Below are 20,620 nucleotides of genomic sequence, written 5' to 3' on the forward strand. Positions count from 1 at the left end.
TTCTGGAAGCACCTTTCTGAATCTCTCTGCCTCATTGACTCTCTTTCCCATTTCAAATGTCAACCAAATGCTTTTAATTTTTCACCCCTTGTGCTTCTTAGATTCTTTTCGCTCCTGCTGTTTGTGATTTTCACTCTGTGGCTGTATTACTTTACCTGCAAGCAGTTTGGCGGCACAGTTTGTTTGATAGAGATTATGTAAAATAGATGAATTACAAGAAGCAAACAAAGAAAAAAAAAAAAAAAAAAAAAGAAAACCCAAAATGTACTCTTGATCATTTCAGATTTTAGCCTTAGTTTAAACCCATATATGACCAGTTAGAAATGTGAAATTCAGTGAACCTGAAGTGACTGGAGCAAGGTAAATATTCTAGACAAAACTGAATTTTTAAATATGATATATGGAACTAATCTGTGTTTTCCCTTTTCTTTGGGATGAGTTTTGTCATGAGCTGCAGGACACACATACCTACATGCCTTTAGAATAAGTCATTTTTAGAAGGTACTCATACAAGTTTGGAATATAAGCTATCTGAATAAACATGTAGATTTACTGAAACAATATTTAAATGCCTATACTAAGAGAAACTTAAGATGTATTTTATTCATAATTTTCTTTCTTAAGAAAATATATTTGCTGATTATATATTTGAGATATTCATTTCAAATAAGTGAGAAGACAACATGAATTTAGCATAGAAATACTCATTTTAAATCGATGTCAGGGAAGAAACAATAGTGTGTAAAGGCCTGTGTTCATTCTCAGGGAAAGGCAATGTCTAGCTCTTTCTAAACTTCTAACTCATGATTTTCGGCAAGTCCCTTGAAATCCAAACCTCAGTTTCCTCTTTTGTAAAATAATAGAATTGGTTTACACTCCAATTCTACATTATGCCATAATATTCTCAAGCTATGGAGCTGCTCTGCTTAGAAGGTAAGTCCCATTGCAGAGATGTGATGTTACTGCTTGGGTTTATGTTTCAATATATCTTAGTGTTTCTTAACAGAAACATCCATGTACCTTGCAAATTACTGCTCCAAAAACATGTGTTATATACTTTAACAATCATAAGAGAGGTGCAAATATTTACTCATTTCAAAAGGTGGAAGGAAAACAAATTCTCACAAGAATAATGAGGGGGGATGAAGGTGGTAGAGGAGAAAGAGAGAAAATGGCTAAAAACGTTATGAAAGTGACATTTTAATTAAGGGCATTGTTTCTGGCATGCTATAGTCCCAAGCGTACATCTGGCTTAATCTCTTTAAAAATGAAATTTAATTATATTTTAATCTATTAAGGGAAGTTTTCTTTCACGGAAATTATTTCTGTTTTTAAGTGGAAGTTTAAAGACAAAATTCACATTATAGATCCCCATTTCTCTTTCATTCAAAGGATACCTTTACATCATTACAAAATAAACAAAAGAATAAATAATAAACACAATCATTAGATTCTAAAATTGAAATAGTTTTACAGTTAACCGTGCTTACTTGGTTGTGTGGCATTGCTGATAAGAAATATTAAAATGCCAAATGTAAGTATACACGGAAGATATATCTTTCATCTAAGCAGGGAAAATCACCATGTTTTTACATTTGCCATAATTAAAAAAAAGCATATGAAATATAGAAAATGCATAATGGCAATCTGAGTTTTACTTTTTGATATTCTTCAAAGAAATATTACCAGAGAAAGTTAATTGGGAAATATATGATATTGCATTGTTTTCCTGCATTTTAAGAAAAAAAAATATTCAATAAGAGGATTATTATGCTCATTTAAATTCCAGTGGTGCTCATTGTATTCAAAGCATCATTTTCACGGGCTTATAGTTAACTAAATGTAATTCACATTTATCTTAACTAACTATACATTAACCAGTACATTCCTTGAAAATAATGCATATTAATTAAGACAAGTATTTCCATTATAGAGATAGCACTGGCACAATTTTTTACACGTGTTTTCTATTACATTTGCAATGATGGTAAAATTTGATATCACTAAGGAACTTATTGCTTTTGGGAAACTTTTACAGCAACGTGAAGACATCTAATAGCAAGCAGTCTGCCACTAATGAAGCAATTACTGGGGCGGCTTTCACTGGAGTGTAGAGTCAAGCACAATGCTTGCAGAAAAACCTCTAACCGATATGCAAGGCCACTGAATGAAAACAGGATCTGCTTTTAAAATGACATCTGAATGACACTTACATGAGTGGCTAGTAAAACAGAAACACAGTGAACTCCCTTGGTAGAAAACTGTGTCTGGAGCTCAGACCGTGGCACCATCAATGTCCCACCTGTGTTTTTATTTGATTAGTGTTTTAAGAATAAAGTATGTGGGGGGTATTTAGCCCTGTTATTTCCCAATGTGTTAAAATAATTATATGAGAAAGGAGCCTGATCAAATCACAAATTAATTTAAATTAAAGCACTAAAGAAAGGTTTAAATAAATATATGTTCTTGGAATCACTATTACATAGTCATTGAGAACAGAAATAATAAAGATATGACTACTGCTTCATAGTTTGTCATGTCTCACATGTATTATTGTGGCCCAGATATCTGCTGAGGTTCCTTGTTCTTTGAGAGTGAAATAAATTTGAATCAATCTCTATTCAAGGGAGATCATGTCCTTACCAAGTTTCCTGCAATTTTTGGTGGTAGGGTAGTGTGATGGTTTGAAACTGTATATACCCCAAAAAAGCATGTTTTTAAAGTTAATTCATTCCTATGGGTGTGGACCCACTGCAAGTAGGATCTTTTGATGAGGCTACTTCAGTTAAGGTGTGACCCACCTCATTCAGAATGGGTCTTAATCCTCTTACTGGAGTCCTTCATAAATGGGATGAATATATAGAGAGAAAGCCACAGAAGCAAGAAGCTGAAACCAAGGAAACCTGGAAGAGCAGGGACAGACAAGCAGATGACACCATGTGCCTTGCCATGTGGCAAAGGAACCAAGGATTGACGGTAGCCAGTCTTCAGGAAGAAAGCATCACCTTGATGATGCCTTGATTTGGACATTTTCCCAGAATCTAACCATAAACAAATAAATCCCCATTGTTCAAGCCAAACCATTTCATGGTAAATTGCATTCAGCAGCCTAGCAAACTAAAACTGGTAGTTTAAGTTCTCACAGTCACTTGTGGCTCTTAAGTTCCTGCTCTACTTCTTTTAACTTGATCCAAAATTGTTCATATCAGGCATTATATATAGGTTTGAGCCAAAGCAAAGAATCTCAAATCAGACTGGTTTTCCTCCTTCTAAGTCCTCCTGCTACCCACACTGGTATTTCTTACTGTCTTCTCTCCTACTGCAGCCTCCTCCTATGTCCCTTTGCTCCCAGAGACCCTCAAGGCCTTCCTCTCATATTACCCTAGCTTGATAACTCCACCAACTGAGGCTATCTTCACACATAAAGAATCTCATTAACCTGCTCTGTTACTCTGTTCTCTCAGAAAGCCTGGTAGAGGCATGAAAAGGAGTTACTTACCCAGTGATATAAAACATAAGGCCAGGCTTTAAATGCAGGGATGTTTTGAGAGACAAAGAAGGTCACTACATACTAATAAAAGGGGCAATTCAACAAGAAGAAATAACAATCATAAATGTTTATGCACCCAATCAAGGTGCCACAAAATACATGAGAGAAACACTGGCAAAACTAAACGAAGCAATTGATGTTTCCACAATAATTGTGGGAAACTTCAACACATCACTCTCTCCTATAGATAGATCAACCAGACAGAAGACCAATAAGGAAACTGAAAACCTAAACAATCTGATAAATGAATTGGATTTAACAGACATATATAGAACATTACATCCCAAATCACCAGGATACACATACTTCTCTAGTGCTCATGGAACTTTCTCCGGAATAGATCATATGCTGGGACATAAAACAAGCCTCAATAAATTTAAAAAGATTGAAATTATTCAAAGCACATTCTCTGACCACAATGGAATACAATTAGAAGTCAATAACCATCAGAGACTTAGAAAATTCACAAATACCTGGAGGTTAAACAACACACTCCTAAACATTCAGTGGGTTAAAGAAGAAATAGCAAGAGAAATTGCTAAATATATAGAGATGAATGAAAATGAGAACACAACATACCAAAACCTATGGGATGCAGCAAAAGCAGTACTCAGGGGGAAATTTATAGCACTAAACGCATATATTAAAAAGGAAGAAAGAGCCAAAATCAAAGAACTAATGGATCAACTGAAGAAGCTAGAAAATGAACAGCAAACCAATCCTAAACCAAGTAGAAGAAAAGAAACAACAAGGATTAAAGTAGAAATAAATGACATAGAGAGCAAAAAAAAAAAAACAATAGAGAGGATAAATAACACCAAAAGTTGGTTCTTTGAGAAAATCAATAAGATTGATAAGCCCCTAGCTAGACTGACAAAATCAAAAGGAGAGAAGACCCATAGAAACAAAATAATGAATGAGAAAGGTAACATTACTGCAGATCCCGAGGAAATTAAAAAAAATTATAAGAGGATACTATGAACAACTGTATGGCAATAAACTGGATAATGTAGAGGAAATGGACAATTTCCTGGAAACATATGAACAACCAAGACTGACCAGAGAAGAAACAGAAGACCTCAACCAACCAATCACAAGCAAAGAGATCCAATCAGTCATCAAAAAGCTTCCCACAAATAAATGCCCAGGGCCAGATGGCTTCACAGGGGAATTCTACCAAACTTTCCACAATGAATTGTCACCAATCTTACTTAAACTCTTTCAAAACATTGAAGAAAATGGAACACTACCTAACTCATTTTATGAAGCTAACATCAATCTGATACCAAAACCAGGCAAAGATGCTACAAAAAAGGAAAACTACCGGCCAATCTCCCTAATGAATATAGATGCAAAAATCCTCAACAAAATACTTGCAAATTGAATCCAAAGACACATTAAAAAAATCATACACCATGACCAAGTGGGATTCACTCCAGGCATGCAAGGATGGTTCAACATAAGAAAATCAATCAATATACTACAACACATTAACAAATAAAAAGGGAAAAATCAAATGATCATCTCAATAGATGCTGAAAAAGCATTCAACAAAATCCAACATCCCTTTTTGATAAAAACACTTCAAAAGGTAGGAATTGAAAGAAACTTCCTCAACATTATAAAGAGCATATATGAAAAACCCACAGCCAGCATAGTACTCAACAGTGAGAGACTGAAAGCCTTCCCTCTAAGATCAGGAACAAGACAAGGATGCCCGCTATCACCACCATTATTCAACATTGTGCTGGAAGTGCTAGCCAGGGCAATCTGGCAAGACAAAGAAATAAAAGGCATCCAAATTGGAAAGGAAGAAGTAAAACTGTCATTATTTGCAGATGATAAGATCTTATATCTGGAAAACCCCGAGAAATCGACGACACAGCTACTAGAGCTAATAAACAAATTTAGCAAAGTAGCGGTATACAAGATTAATGCACATAAGTCAGTAATGTTTCTATATGCTAGAAATGAACAAACTGAAGAGACACTGAAGAAAAAGATACCATTTTCAATAGCAAATAAAAAATCAAGTACCTAGGGCTAAACTTAACCAGAGATGTAAAAGACCTATACAAAGAAAACTACATAACTCTAGTTTCTTTGTATAGATGGAAAAATATTCCATGTTCATGGATAGGAAGGCTAAATGTAATTAAGATGTCAATTCTACCCAAACTCATCTACAGATTCAAAGCAATCCCAGTCAAAATTCCAACAACCTACTTTGCAGACTTGGAAAAGCTAGTTATCAAATTTATTTGGAAAGAGAAGATGCCTTGAATTGCTAAAGACACTCTAAAAAAGAAAAACAAAGTGGGAGGACTTATACTCCCTGACTTTGAAGCTTATTATAAAGCCACAGTTGTCAAAACAGCATGATACTGGCACAAAGATAGACATATAGATCAATGGAATCAAATTGAGAATTCAGAGATAGACCCCCAGATCTATGGCTGACTGATCTTTGATAAGGCCCCAAAAGTCACTGAACTGGGTCATAATGGTCTTTTCAACAAATGGGGCTGGGAGAGTTGGATATCCATATCCAAAAGAATGAAAGAGTACCCCTACCTCACCCCCTACAAAAAAATTAACTCAAAATGGACCAAAGATCTCAATATAAAAGAAAGTACCATAAAACTCCTAGAAGATAATGTAGGGAAACATATTCAAGACCTTGTATTAGGCGGCCACTTCCTAGACTTTACACCCAAAGCACAAGCAACAAAAGAAAAAACAGATAAATGGGAACTCCTCAAGCTTAGAAGTTTCTGTACCTCAAAGGAATTTCTCAAAAAGGTAAAGAGGCAGCCAACTCAATGGGAAATGATTTTTGGAAACCATGTATCTGACAAAAGACTGATATCTTGCATATATAAAGAAATCCTACAACTCAATGACGGTAGTACAGACAGGCCAATTATAAAATGGGCAAAAGATATGAAAAGACAGTTCTCTGAAGAGGAAATACAAATGGCCAAGAAACACATGAAAAAATGTTCAGCTTCACTAGCTATTACAGAGATGCAAATTAAGACCACAATGAGATACCATCTCACACCAATTAGAATGGCTGTCATTAAACAAACAGGAAACTACAAATGCTGGAGAGGATGTGGAGAAATTGGAACTCTTATTCATTGTTGGTGGGACTGTATAATGGTTCAGCCACTCTGGAAGTCAGTCTGGCAGTTCCTTAGAAAACTAGATATAGAGTTACCGTTCGATCCAGCAATTGCACTTCTCGGTATATACCCAGAAGATCAGAAAGCAGTGACACGAACAGATATCTGCACGCCAATGTTCATAGCAGCATTATTCACAATTGCCAAGAGATGGAAACAATCCAAATGTCCTTCAACAGATGAGTGGATAAAGAAAATGTGGTATATACACACGATGGAATACTACATGGCAGTAAGAAGGAACAATGTGAAGCATGTGACAACATGGATGAACCTTGAAGACATAATGCTGAGCTAAATAAGCCAGGCACAAAAAGAGAAATATTATATGCTACCACTAATGTGAACTTTGAAAAATGTAAAACAAATGGTTTATAATGTAGAATGTAGGGGAACTAGCAATAGAGAGCAATTAAGGAAGGGGGAACAATAATCCAAGAAGAACAGATTAGCTATTGTGGGTAAATTTAACATTCTGGGAATGCCCAGGAGTGACTATGGTCTGTTAATTTCTGATCAGTATAGTAGGAACAAGTTCACAGAAATGTTGCTATATCAGGTTACTTTCTTGGGGTAGAGTAGGAACATGTTGGAAGTAAAGTAGTTATCTTAGGTTAGTTGTCTTTTTCTTACTCCCTTGTTATGGTCTTTTTGAAATGTTCTTTTATTGTAAGTTTATTTTTATTTTTATTTTTATTATTTTTATTTTTCATACAGTTGGTTTAGGAAAAAAAAGTTTAAAAAAAAAAAAACAAGGAAAAAAAAAAAAAGAAGCAAGGGGAGAAGCCTAGAATGATCTATGTTATAAAGTATTAGAGTTGCAGATATCAGTGTGAACTCATTTCACTTTTTGTAGATACAGATGGACATATATTTAGAAATATTTATAGATATTTGTATGTATGTTATATGTGTATAGATATGTATGGTGTGTATATATGCACATACATGTACACACACATATTTTGCTACTCTATCAACTGAGAAGACCTAGAAGCAACAACATCCCTGTAGCATTTACCACCTGTAGCACCTAGATCTTGGTTTCTAATACTATTCTCCAATAAAAGGAATCACAGCTCCTTGGAGAAATGGCCAACACTAGGACTAGGGCAGGCTATATGCAAGATGAGCCTGGAGCATCTTGTAGTGCCAGAAAGGAAGTGCTCAAAAGCAATACAGTGATGAGGATATGTCAAGGAACACAGAAGCCAACTGAAAGATCTCTCAATTGCCAGAGACTCAGGGAGAACCTTCTGTTGATCTCCACAACTCTCTCTATATAGCTCTCTCCTCCTTGATGATTTGCTGTGTGAGCTGTAGTCACTTTGTTTTCTCTCTTCTCACCTCAGGGTGATCATTGGGCTCTGTTTAGGTTTGCCCTTCCTGTGCTTCAGCTTGGAAACTCTCCAGACAGTAAGTTGGGACAATCACAGTGTTTGCCTTGTATGTTTCCATTCTTGAAGGGATCACTGTCCTGAGTTGCCTGTTGACCAATGATTGAACATTATGTAGCATGTATTTAGTCCAGTTTTTTAGTCATTTAAGGAGGGAAAGCAAATCCATTCCCAGTTACGGTATCATAACTCAGAGTGGAAGTCCACAAGACACAGCATTTTTTTCCTTAAGGTTTCTATTTTGAAATAATTTCAAACCTACAAGATAGTTGCAAAAATAATATAAACCCGACACAGAAAATTTCAATATACCCCCTTGCCCTGATACTCGGATTCACCAACTTTTAATGTTTTGTTATATTTCCATACATTTGTAGTGATTTGGAGCTATGCACCCCAGAAAAACATGTTCTTAAACTTAACCCATTGCTGTGGATGTGAACTTTTATAAATAAGAACTTTTGATGAGTTTACTTCAGTTAGGATGTGACCCAGCTGATTCAGAATGGATCTTAATCCTATTAATGAAGGCCTCATTAGGACAGTCACAGAGAGAGAAAAAGCCACAGGGAGCAACTAGAAAGCTGAAAGTCAAGAGAACTGAGAAGACAAGAGAAGCCAGCGTATGCATTGCCATGTGACAGAAAAGCCAAGGACCAAGGACCACTGGTAGCCTGCCCCCAGAATGGCAAGTCTACTGGGAGAAAGTATTGTCTTGATGACTTCTTGATTTTAGACTTCTCCTAGCCTCCAAACCATGAGCCAATAAATTTCCGTTGTTCAAGCCAAAAAAAAAAAAAAAAACCAACCAAACAAACAAACATAAGGCCTCCTTTCTAAAGTAGAAGCAACTATGATACAGCTGTCAAAGTTGATATAACTACTAAATATTAAAACATCCCTATAAAGTAGGTATTACTAATATTATTCCTGTTCAATAGATGAGGAAATAGGTTGAGTAATATTTTCTGACTTTCTGTGTTTATTTAAGAATTAAAGGTAAAAACTAAGGCTTGAATCCAAACCTTCTAACTCTACATCAGCCCATCTAGTCTATCTTTCTTGCACCCCACGATGACTCTTTTTTGTGATAACATATCATCATCATTCAGTATCAACAGACATTGGATTCTCTTTAAATTAAATATATGCAGCTTTCCATTTGTTTTTTCCTTAAGGGAATATTTATAGAGCCTGGAGCTTTCTCAGGAACTTCCTCAAAAAAACACTCTATGCTGCCTGGATTCTGCCTTCCACCACAGTTTGTAAGTAAATATGAAGATCTGATGGGTACCAGACAAGACAGAGGAGCTGCCTCAGTGCAGAATCACAGAGAGTAGCACTACACATGGACGTGTACCCTCCATTCTTTTTCTTCTTCCACAGCAAAGTGCTGGGTCATGCTGACATAGGAGTGGGAGAATGGGAACAGTAAATTGGTTGACTGATTCCAAAGTAGTGTATGAACTTGGACCCCTCCTTGTTAAATGCAGAGAGTGCATTGTCTGGCAACAATTGCTGCATACCTTCAGTCTGTTCAAGAAAACAGAAAGCATGCACAATTTTCCAAATACAGAATCTGATGCAGGTGAAAACTGAATAAATTGGATATGCAGGTGAAGGAAGAACTGAAAATCCAATTAGGCAATTTGAAGCAATTAGGCAACCCAGAACAGCAACAGCGGGAAGCTGGGGAAATCCCTACGGCTAGAGGGAGCCTGGGAGGAAGTGGGATCACAAGTGTCTGGAAGCCAGGCCATGTGGCCGGAGTTTAGAACCTTAGTTCATCTGCCCAGTTGGATTTAGAGAGATGCAGCCTCTTCTGTAGGCGGTGAATCAGAGCAAGAAAGGGAAAATACCTCCCAGATTCCAATTTTCCTCCAGTGCTTTCTATTACAGAGCTACCCAAAATTCAGCCGGTAAAGGAGTTTGAAAAAATCTTTTCCTAAAGTACCAAGCAGGGCAGAAGGATGGAGAATGGAACAACAAATAAATAAAATGCACACTTGTACCCAAACATCCCCACTACTAATTGCCCTCATGTTGTGCCAGGAATAAATCCAGTTAATGAATGGCTTTAATGAATGGGGCATGACAACTCTGATATCCCATAAAAGAATTCTAGGATACAACCATTATCTACTTAATAATATTAGTGCTATTAATTTTAAGTAAAATCATAAAGGCAAACCAACCACAAGCTGCTCATAACCAGTATCCTAATTTTTCTCTTCAATGTTTTCCTCTCCCTAAACACTCAGTAGCTATGATCAAGTTTTTAACATTCTGGTTTCAAAGGCCTTTTCTTCAAGATACACAGTAACTCAATTGGTTTAGTTTGTCTGCATATTTCCCTTCTATCAGACACATTTTCTCATCCTCAAACATGTCAGCATGAGTTTCTTGAATGCAGGAGACAAAAGCGAAGGGAGTTTCTATAGATAGAGAAGAGGCAGTAAATGTCTGGGAGAATGTCAGAGGAGCCATAAATGCTTCCTCTGAAATGTTACCTATACCAGGTCCTGCCTTCCAAGAACTGGATTAAGAAAGGAAAAACTAGACTGTCTTCTAAGAATTTCAATGAGACCCAGAGCCATGGACACAAGAAACTGGAGCCTACTTGCCCAGCACAGAGGACTCAGCCCTGGAGGTCTCTCGATGCCATTGGATGTGTGGTATAATCTGCCACATCCTGACACAATGGTCCCTGGGCTGGGAGTCTAGTGCTGTAAGCAGGCTTACCATTCCCTCCCTTGCACTTGTTCTGAGAAATTCCTCTCACCAAAGACATTGCTCTAGCTTAAGAGACATTGATGCTCACATTTAACAAAGGGAAAGTGTCCATGGAGTGTTTTGTCCCTGTATAACTACACACATCTCTCAAAGAACTCACCACCTGAGACAATATTCGGAATGGAAGCTATGAGTAAAATAAGTATATATTCAATCTAATTAAATGATTTTTAAATATGTAATATTTTCCACATGAAGGCAGTTTTTTATTAATCAAAATTGTGTAAAAGACAGCCATATTTCATTTTAAATTTTGGTGTAAAATACTAAGTTTTAAATTGTAATATAAGCATGTTACTATATCCAGAGAGTTGAGAGCTATGCTTGGGATCTGTTGTGCCATAAGAGATCCAGGTGTTTTGTGGGAAGTATTTAGGTAAATACTAGTTATATTTAAGTAGCTAATCATTCTTAGCTTTCCTGCAGTTCTGTAATACTTAAGGTGGTAAATTTTCTACGTTTTATTCTTTCTACAGTTTCTCTTAAATTTAATTTAATCTTAGTCCTCCCAGTGTAAATAAATTCAGCATTCTTGGTCACCTGACCATGGTTTTACTCAAGTGACAGGATATGATTGTTACTTTGTCGCTATGCATATATATGACACTTTTTGGCAGAGTTTAAGGTGCTTCATTAAATCTAGAGGTAATTCTGATAATACTCAGCAGAGATACATAGAATTTATTAAAAACCATAATAACTCACCAGTCTGTTACCAACAGCTATCCCAATGAACATTTCGAAATTCTAAAAATTTGATTAATGAAGACTCATTTCAATTAAAGAAATAAAGGAGATAAAAACCAAGAAAAGACAATGTATAGTAATTTAATATTAGAAAAGTATTAGGGCTATATCTTCCAAACACCAACCTAGACTCATACAAAAATAGATTTGGGATAGTTTACTCAGTATTTTACTAATTAGAAGGATTAATTCACTCTATGATTTGATCCCAAATTCCACAGTATATTTACATAAATTAATTCCTCTGTCCAATTCTGGTCTTAGTCTCTAATTCTGTTTTGTTTGTTTGCTTGTTTTAATTATTATTGTTTAAAGAAGAAATACAGAAAACCTCATAAAACAAATGTCTAGCTAACTAAATTATGCAATCACCACTCATATTAGGAAATGAAACCTCATGAGCCACCCAGGAGTCCCCCAGCCCACATGCTCACCTCCATCACAACCCCTTCTCTTTTCACTGAGAGTTCTCTTTCCTGATTTTTATGGTAACCATTCACTTACTTAATCATTAGATTGTGCTTTCAAAGACACTGCAGTTTGGTTCTGTCTGTCTTTTTTTTCTTTTTTTTTTTTGTCATTTTTTTTTGGAGTTATACAATCCCCATCCCATCATTTCTCTTTCCTGGAATCCAACTGTTAAAGAATCTTGATCATTTCTCCTGTTGTTTTCTACAGGCTGGATCTTGCTGATTGCATTCCAACATGTTCCTCTGCATTTCCTGTGAATAGGTAGTTGGAACTAGAGGCTTAATCAAACTCAGGCTTGTTTTTAAATATTTTTAAAGCACATGTACTTCAAGACTGGTGATCTGTTCCTCATCAGGGATCACAGGAAATATTTAATGACTAATGGTCTCTTTTCATAAAGTCAATTGCCCTAATGCTCAATAACTGTATCCTTTAATTCATTAGAAGTTGTAAAATGTTGATATTACAACTCTGTCATTCCATCTTCATGATTTTGTTGAAATATTTCTATAAAGAGACAATATCCTTCATCTACTCTTTGGTTACCAAATTCTCCAGTGTGTATAGGAAAAACAGGATAAATGGTTGATTTTTTCCCTTTTATTTTTACCCAGTTTATATTTTGAAGCTGTGTTGGCTGTAATTCTCATATACTTTGGAATACAAATTCTGTGAAGCACCTTTAAATACCACACATGTGCCTTTCAAAAGAGAAAAAAAAATGTTTTTTCAGTTTTGGCCATATATCCAGTTATTCAAAATTTGTGTTAAGATATATTACACCCTACAATATGTAATAGCCCACAGCTATGCATATTCCAATTGTTTCAAAATCCCACCTTCACCAGATGGGAAGTCAGATTACCACCCACTTTAATTCATCTTACTTATGGATGTTCTATTGTGCTTTGTACTTGTACCTCATGCTAACCAGTACTAGAAATTCAATTTCTACTTCTAGTCATTAGCTACATTATTATTAGGCACTTAAAAATAATCTCTTTTAACAAAATAAAGCTTATTGTTTCCTAAAATTTTCTCACTTTTTACTTTATACCTACAGGTAGAGAAAATGCAGTATTTTGTGATTATATAGGTCAGACTGAACCATTGATCTAGCTGATTGGATTTTGCTAGTCTTGTTTTGTATGGTTTAGTTAATAGACATCAGTGTCACAAAGAGGAAAATAAAAAGTAGAGATGATATGAGGATTAAGATACTTTGATGTTTTAGGGTAAAATACCTCATAGGAATGTGATTAATTGTTATAATTAATTGTGGGCTCAGAAATTTAAAAATGTCTATTTAGAACAAAAAAGTCTTGAAGCTGGAAGGTACGTTGTGCATATCCCTCAAAACAGGAAGGGAAGCGTGGTATGAGAAAGGGAAGAGAGAAGTGCAAGAACCAGTTAAGGGAAAGCCTTACACGTTAGTGATAGTGCTCTTTATTGTTAAAACAATTTGTCTTAAGCAGGGAAGACAATCACATTTCCATTTTGAGATTGCTGCAGATAGGGAGAGCAGAGAAGAATTTGAAAAGATAAAATGGATTCGGGGACACTTGTTAGGGGGACACTGAAATAATCCAAGTGAAAATATGGTAGATTGGGCAAACAGAATCAAGTAACAGAGAGAATTAGATGAATATAATAAAGAAATCTTCATGTTCCTTTTGCATCAAAAATTAAAAGACTGGATTTGCAGGGTAACTGGAGTCAGTTTATTTTTCTTATACATGAGGGGTCTTTCACATTGACTTATTCAAGATCCTTATAGGAATGGTTAGGACACTCAAACATGGATTTTTTTTTAACAAAACTTCTGACATATACAAAAATTTCTTTCAGATATGTAATTATTAAACATTAAAATTAAGAGAAATTACAAATCCAGAACTCCTCCTCTCTGTAGCCCCAAGGTAACCATGCACAGGAGCTGAAAGAGAGGAGCTAAGGCAAAAGCCCAGAGACATTTTGGAGAAAGACATTTTGAAACACAACTGGGAAGCAAAGGACCAGCAGACGCCAACCATATGCCTTAGCAGCTGACCAAGGTGTTCCAGATGCCATCGGCCATTCTTCAGTGAAGGTATCATCTTATTGCTGCCTCAGGCTGTACACTTCTGTAACTTTGTAACCTAATAATCTCCTTAATAAAAGCCAATCCATTTCTGGTATTTTGTGTAATGGCAGCATTAGCAGACCAGAACACTCTCTATTGAACTGCCGTCTTGCTTTCCACAGTAGATGCCCCATTTTGCATTCCCACCAGCAATGCACTGGATTCCCAGTTTCTCCACACATTCTCTCCAACACTTCTTTTTTCTTTTTTACTTATTGATAACCATTCCTGTGGGTGTGAAGAATTATCTCATGATTTTGATTGACATTTCCCTAATGACTAATCATGTTGTGCATATTGTTATGTACTTATTAGCCATTTGTATATCTTTGGAGAATTGTCTATTCAAATTTTTTGCCCATTTTTAACTAGGTTGTTTTTTGTTGTTGCTGCATTGTAAAAGTTCTTTATATATTCTGGATATTAAGCCCTTATATGATATAGAATTTACAACTATTTTCTACCTTGTGGAGGTTGTCTTTTCACTTCTTGATAATTTCCTTTCACGTTCAAAAGGTTTTAAATTTGTTGAAGTAAATTTTATCTGTTATTTCTTTTGTTGCTTAAGTTTTTGGTGTTATATCTAAGAATACATTGCTGAATCCCAAAAAAAAAATTTGCCCCTTTGTTATTTCCCCAAATTTTCATAGTTTTACCTCTGATATTTAGATCCTTGATCTATTTTGTGTTCATTTTTCTATATGGTATGAGGTAGGGATCAAATATAACTCTTGCATGTGAATATCCAGTTTTCCAAGCACCATTTGTTGAAGAGATGATTCTCCATTACATGCATTTGGCATCCTTGTCAAAACTCCATTGGCCATAGATGAGTGACTCTACTTCTAGGCTTTCAATTGTGTCCATTTTTCTATTTGTCTATGTTTATTCCACTACCTCACTGTTTGAATACTCTAGCTTTGTAGTGCAATTTGAAATCAGAAAGTGTCTTCTTCCTCCCAACTTTGTTCTTCTTTTCCAAAATTGTTTTCACTATTTGGGGTCCCTCACTGTTCCATATGAACTTGAAGATTATTTATTTCTATTTCTGCAAAAAAAGCTTCTGGAATTCTGGTAGGGACTGCATTGAATCTGTAGATCATGTTGAGTAATAGTAGACATCTTAATCTATAAATATTGTATATATTGTCTTGTATTTAGGCTTTCTTTAATTTCTTTGAACAGTGTTTTGTAGTTTTCAGTGTACATTTTGTATCATTAGTTAAATTTATTCCTAGATATTTTGTTCTTTTAGATGCTCTTGTAATGGAATTGTTTTTTTAATTTCCTATTTGGGTTACTCATCACTTGTGTATAGGAAAAAAAATGATTTTTAATGTTGATATTTTACCCTGTAACTTTGCTGAAGTCATTTATTAGCTCAAGTAATTCTCTTGTGTATTCCTTTGAATTTTATATTTTTAATATCATATCTACAACTAGAGATAACTTTACTTCTTCCTTTCCAATTTGGACACTTTTAATTAATTTTTCTTGCCTAATTGCTCTGGCTAGAACACCTAGTAAAATCTTCAATAACAGTGGTGAAAGTTGGCATCCTGGTCTTGTTCCTGTTCTGAGGGGAAAAGCTTTCAGTCTTTCACCATTGTATGTGCTCTTAGCTGTGGGTTTTTCATAAATGGCCTTTATCAGGTTGAGAAAGTTCTCTTTTATATCTGGTTTTAGAATGTTTAGTTGTTTACAGTGCTGTTCAGATCCTCTATTTTCTTGTTGATTTCTATCTAGGTGATCTGTCTAGTACTGAAAGTTTTGTATTTATATCTCCAACTATTATTTTAGAACTGTCTGTGTATCCTTTCAAGTCTGTCAATGTTTTCTTCATATATTTTCGGGACCAGTTGTTGGGTGCATATATGTTTATAATTGTTATCTTCCTGTTGAATTGCCCCTTTTTCAATATATAAAGTCCTTCTTTATCTCTCATAACAGTTTTTGACTTAAAGTCTATTTGGTCAGATGTTACCATAGCCACCTCAACTTTCTTTTGGTTACTATTTATATGAAATATTTTTTCAATCCATTTACTTTCAACCTGTTTGCATCTTTGGGTCTAAAATTGGTCTCCAATAGACAGCATATATTTAAATCATGTGTTATTTTCCATTATGCTAATCTCTGCCTTTTGATTGGAGAGTTTAATGCATTTATATTAAAGGTAATTACTGATAAGGCAAGACTTATTTCTGTCATTTTGCTAATTATTTTTGTAAGTCTTATACCTTTTATTGTCCCTCCTTACCTCCATTACTGCCTCTCTTTTGTTTAGATGACCTTTAAACCAAGCCATTTTGAAACACTTCTAATTTCTTTTGTATGGGTATAACATTTAAATATTAATTTCTATTACAATTTAGTTTGTGTTTGTACCAACTTGACTTCAGTACTGTTCACATACTCTGCTCCTATATACTTTCATCACTTCCTTTTATGCTGTTCTTGTTACAAATGACATTTTTGTGCATTGTGAGCCCAGTAACAAAGGATTATGCTTATTTTTATGCATTTGAATTTTAAGCCATATAAGAAGGAAAGGATAGCATTACAAATGAAAACTGAAAAATACTGACATTTACATTTATCCATACATTGTTATATGCTGGAGGTCTTCATATCTTCATACAGCTTTGAGTTACTTTCTACCATCCTTTCTTTTCAACATGAGAAATTCCCTTTTGCATTTCCTGTAAGGCAGGTATAGAGGTAATGGACTCTCATGCTTTTATTCATCTGGAAATGTGTTCATTTCTCTCTCAGTTTTAAAGAATGGCTTTTGCAAATACATTATCTTTAGGTAACTTTTTTTTTTCTTTCAGCACTTTAATTATGTCCTCCCACTGACTTCTAACCTCCATGGTTTCTACTAAAAAGTTGAATGTTAAACTTATTACAGATCCCTTCTATGTGATGTGTCACTTCTCTCTTCATGTTTTAAGTTTCTGTGTTTACCCTTGGCATTTGATAGTTTGATTGTAATATATCTTGGTGTAGTTATTTTTGTTTCATCCTTCCTGATGTTTGTTGAATACCTTGGCTTTGTATATTTGTGAAATTTTCAGTCATTATTTCTCTGAATATTTTTTCTGCCCCTTTGTCTCTCTCTTCTCCTTCTGGGACTCCTATGATGAGTATCTTGGTATGTATAATAAGTCCCACATATTCCCCAGGTTCTGTTCATCATTCTTTCATTCTTTTTTTCCTTCTGCTCCTCAGACTGGATAATTTCAACTGTCATCTTCTTTATCAATCCTTTCTGCCTCCTCCAATTTGCTGTTGAAACCCTCTATTAAACTTTTCATTTCAGTTACTGTACACTTCAGATTGAGAGTATCCACTTGGTTCTTCTTTAAAATTTATATCTCATTACTGAAATTCTTACTTTGGTCATATATTACTTTCCTGATTCCTTTTAGTTCTTTGCCAATGTCTTCCTTTAGTTCATTTATTCTATTTAAAGAGTGGATCTAAGATCTTTGATTAGTGATTCCAAAGACTGAGCTTTTTGGGAATAGGTTCCATCAAATTTCTTTTTTCCTGTGGCTGGACCATACTTTCCTGTCTCCTTTTGTGATTTGTATTTTTTGTTGTTGTTGTTGAGAACTGGACTTTCTGAGTATTATGTTGTGGTCACTCTGGAAATCTGATTCTCCCACTCCTCTGACCATCAGACCAAGGACCAAAAAAAAAAAAAAAAAAAAAAAAGAAAGAAAGAAAGAAATTAATTAAAATAAAAGGAAAGAAAGAATGAGAAAAAAAAGAAACCCAAAGAAAATATATTAACAGACAATATATCCACTCATCACACACGCAAAAGGAAAAAAAAATAAAGGTGCATTGCATCTCCAAGGCTCTATGCTTGTAGAAAGGTAAAAAGCTGGAAGAAATCTGCTGCTGTCAAGGCTGAAACCTAGGCCATATCCATGCTGGTCTGCCAGGTACAAAACAAAAAAAGAGAAAGAGAAAAAAATCAACCAAACTGAAAAAGAGAGAGAGAGACAGAGAGGTACACCTGCTCTTTACATCCTGGTTGATGCTAAGGTGAAATGCTGATGTCAGGTAAGAAGCTGCTTCTGTCAAGAGGGTCAAAACCAAAGCTAGTATCTGTGCTTGCCCTCAGGGTTCTTCGCAATTGACTTTGGTCCTCAACCCCAACTTTTTGAGGATGAGTTTTCCTCTGTGACCCTGGCTCCAGCCAGCCACTTCTGGAATCCAAACCAAGTTTCCATACCCACCGATGTTTCCACAGTGGCTACTGCTGTCCAAGGACTGGGACTGGGCACTAGAATATGTTTTTCTTATGAAAGCTAAGTTCTCAGCAGGTTCTCATGTCTTGCAATCCTGGAGTTGCTCTAAATGTCTAATCTTGTTTCAAAGTTACTGCCTAGTCAATTCCAATCTCTTTTTCCAGCTCATTCATTTTTCTGGTGGAGCAAATGTTCTGTAAAACTTTCTACTCTGCCATTTAGTGCCTGCACTTCAGCTTTACACTCTTTATCTGCTTCTTCTCTTTCATTATTTATAACTGGGCTGAAATGTTTTTAATCTGTCTGGCAATATTTGGGAATATGTTTCACTGGTGCTGACCTCATCCACCACTCTAGAAGAGGACTTGTGACCTAGTCCTGACCAACATATTATGTAGTTTATTGGTTAAGACTGGATTTGAAGTCATCACCTGGGTTCAAATCTCAGCATCAACATTCACTAAGAATGTAAACTTGTGCTAGTAATTTACCTTCCCTGAAACTTAGAACAGACTCAAGTGAGTAGTAAGTAATTAATCCATATTGGCTGCTCTTTTCATTAAGCTAGCCAAGGAAGTTAGCTTTAGGACTATTTTTTTAAGACAATTGGATTATTATGGAACTTCTGGAACTTGAGGTTCTTAGCTGAAACAAGCTTGGAGTTGTTGGTGTCCATTTTGCCTCCATGTGTACACATCCTACTTGATAATTAAATCTGTACCAAAAAAATCACTATCAGGAGCTGAAGTTATCTAATTAGATATTGGGCACAGTCCATTTATGTCTGGAATTCTCAGTTGCCTCAGCCAATACAATCAATGTTTTGCTTAAAGCTGTTAGAGTTTCTTTCTCTTGCAATTATACTGACTAGCATTCTGGTTTTCATTATCAATATAATTCTCTAGATAACTTTAAAAATATATTTTTTGTATATTAATATGCATTTGTGGAATCCACATAGTTAATAATTCAAATAGCAAAATAGCATAAAATGAGAAAACTCACATCCAAGCCAACTAACTCCTGTCCTCTTTTATATATTCTTATTTAATTCTTTTTATGATTATAACCTTTTCTCTATTTACATGCCTCTGTCATTCTTCTTTGACTTAGCAATGTTAGACAACATCATTGATTCTCAGTATTTTTTTATTATTTTAAATTATTTTAGTGGTAAATTTATTCTCTAAATAATATGCTTTAAATTTGTATGTCTTAATCCATCATCATTACAGATTTTGCTATTATTTTCACATTATGTAAAACAAAGAAAGTAGCACACACATACTTTCCTCCTCCTCATTCCATTTCACTTTTCTACTTCTTTTATCCATGTCATTACATTTATATTTTCAAGATTTGTTGTATCCATTTTGTCTATTTTTTTCCTGCAATTAAGTCTTCAATGTACTTTGCCTATAGGTTTATTGAGTTTGAAAGCTACTAAACATTTATAAGTATGCAAACATTGTTCACTGTACAAGTAATACAACTGTATCCATAGAAAAGGGACTGTAATTTATATCCTAAACTTTGTCTTCAAGGAAAATTTTCAAAGCATCAGTGTCAGATATATTCTCTTTTCAATTGCTCAGAACATTCCACATTCTAGTTTGTTTTCTATTAGGATCATAATTTTTGTTGTTGTTTTCTTTTCCTTAGGCTTTAATTTACAATTCTGCTTTTTCATTGTTGATGGAAAAGAGGTGAGAAGAACTGGCCTCAATACAATATTTGTTGAATGTCCTCCAGTTTCTTATTAAAGATATTTATTATTCACGTAGACTTCCAACTTCATGTTTTAGTTTAAACAAGATTATTTTCTGGGACTACATGCAGCTATCTGCTTTGGGTCTCTTTTCATTGGAAAAATGGGTTAAGATCACTGTTTCATGTATTTCATGTCTTTGTTTCTATGAAATATATTAAATATGCTGTAGTACATATTTGAGTATATTTTTCTTAAAGAGTACTTAAATACTAAGATTTGGTTTCATATATATTAAAATTTACTTATTTTATCCTCAGGTTTTATTAGTAAATTGGCTTGGTGTAAAAATAGCTTCAAAATCATTTTCCCTCAGACCTTT

Source organism: Choloepus didactylus, chromosome 7, assembly GCF_015220235.1.
Source record: "Choloepus didactylus isolate mChoDid1 chromosome 7, mChoDid1.pri, whole genome shotgun sequence".
Classification (NCBI taxonomy): domain Eukaryota; kingdom Metazoa; phylum Chordata; class Mammalia; order Pilosa; family Megalonychidae; genus Choloepus; species Choloepus didactylus.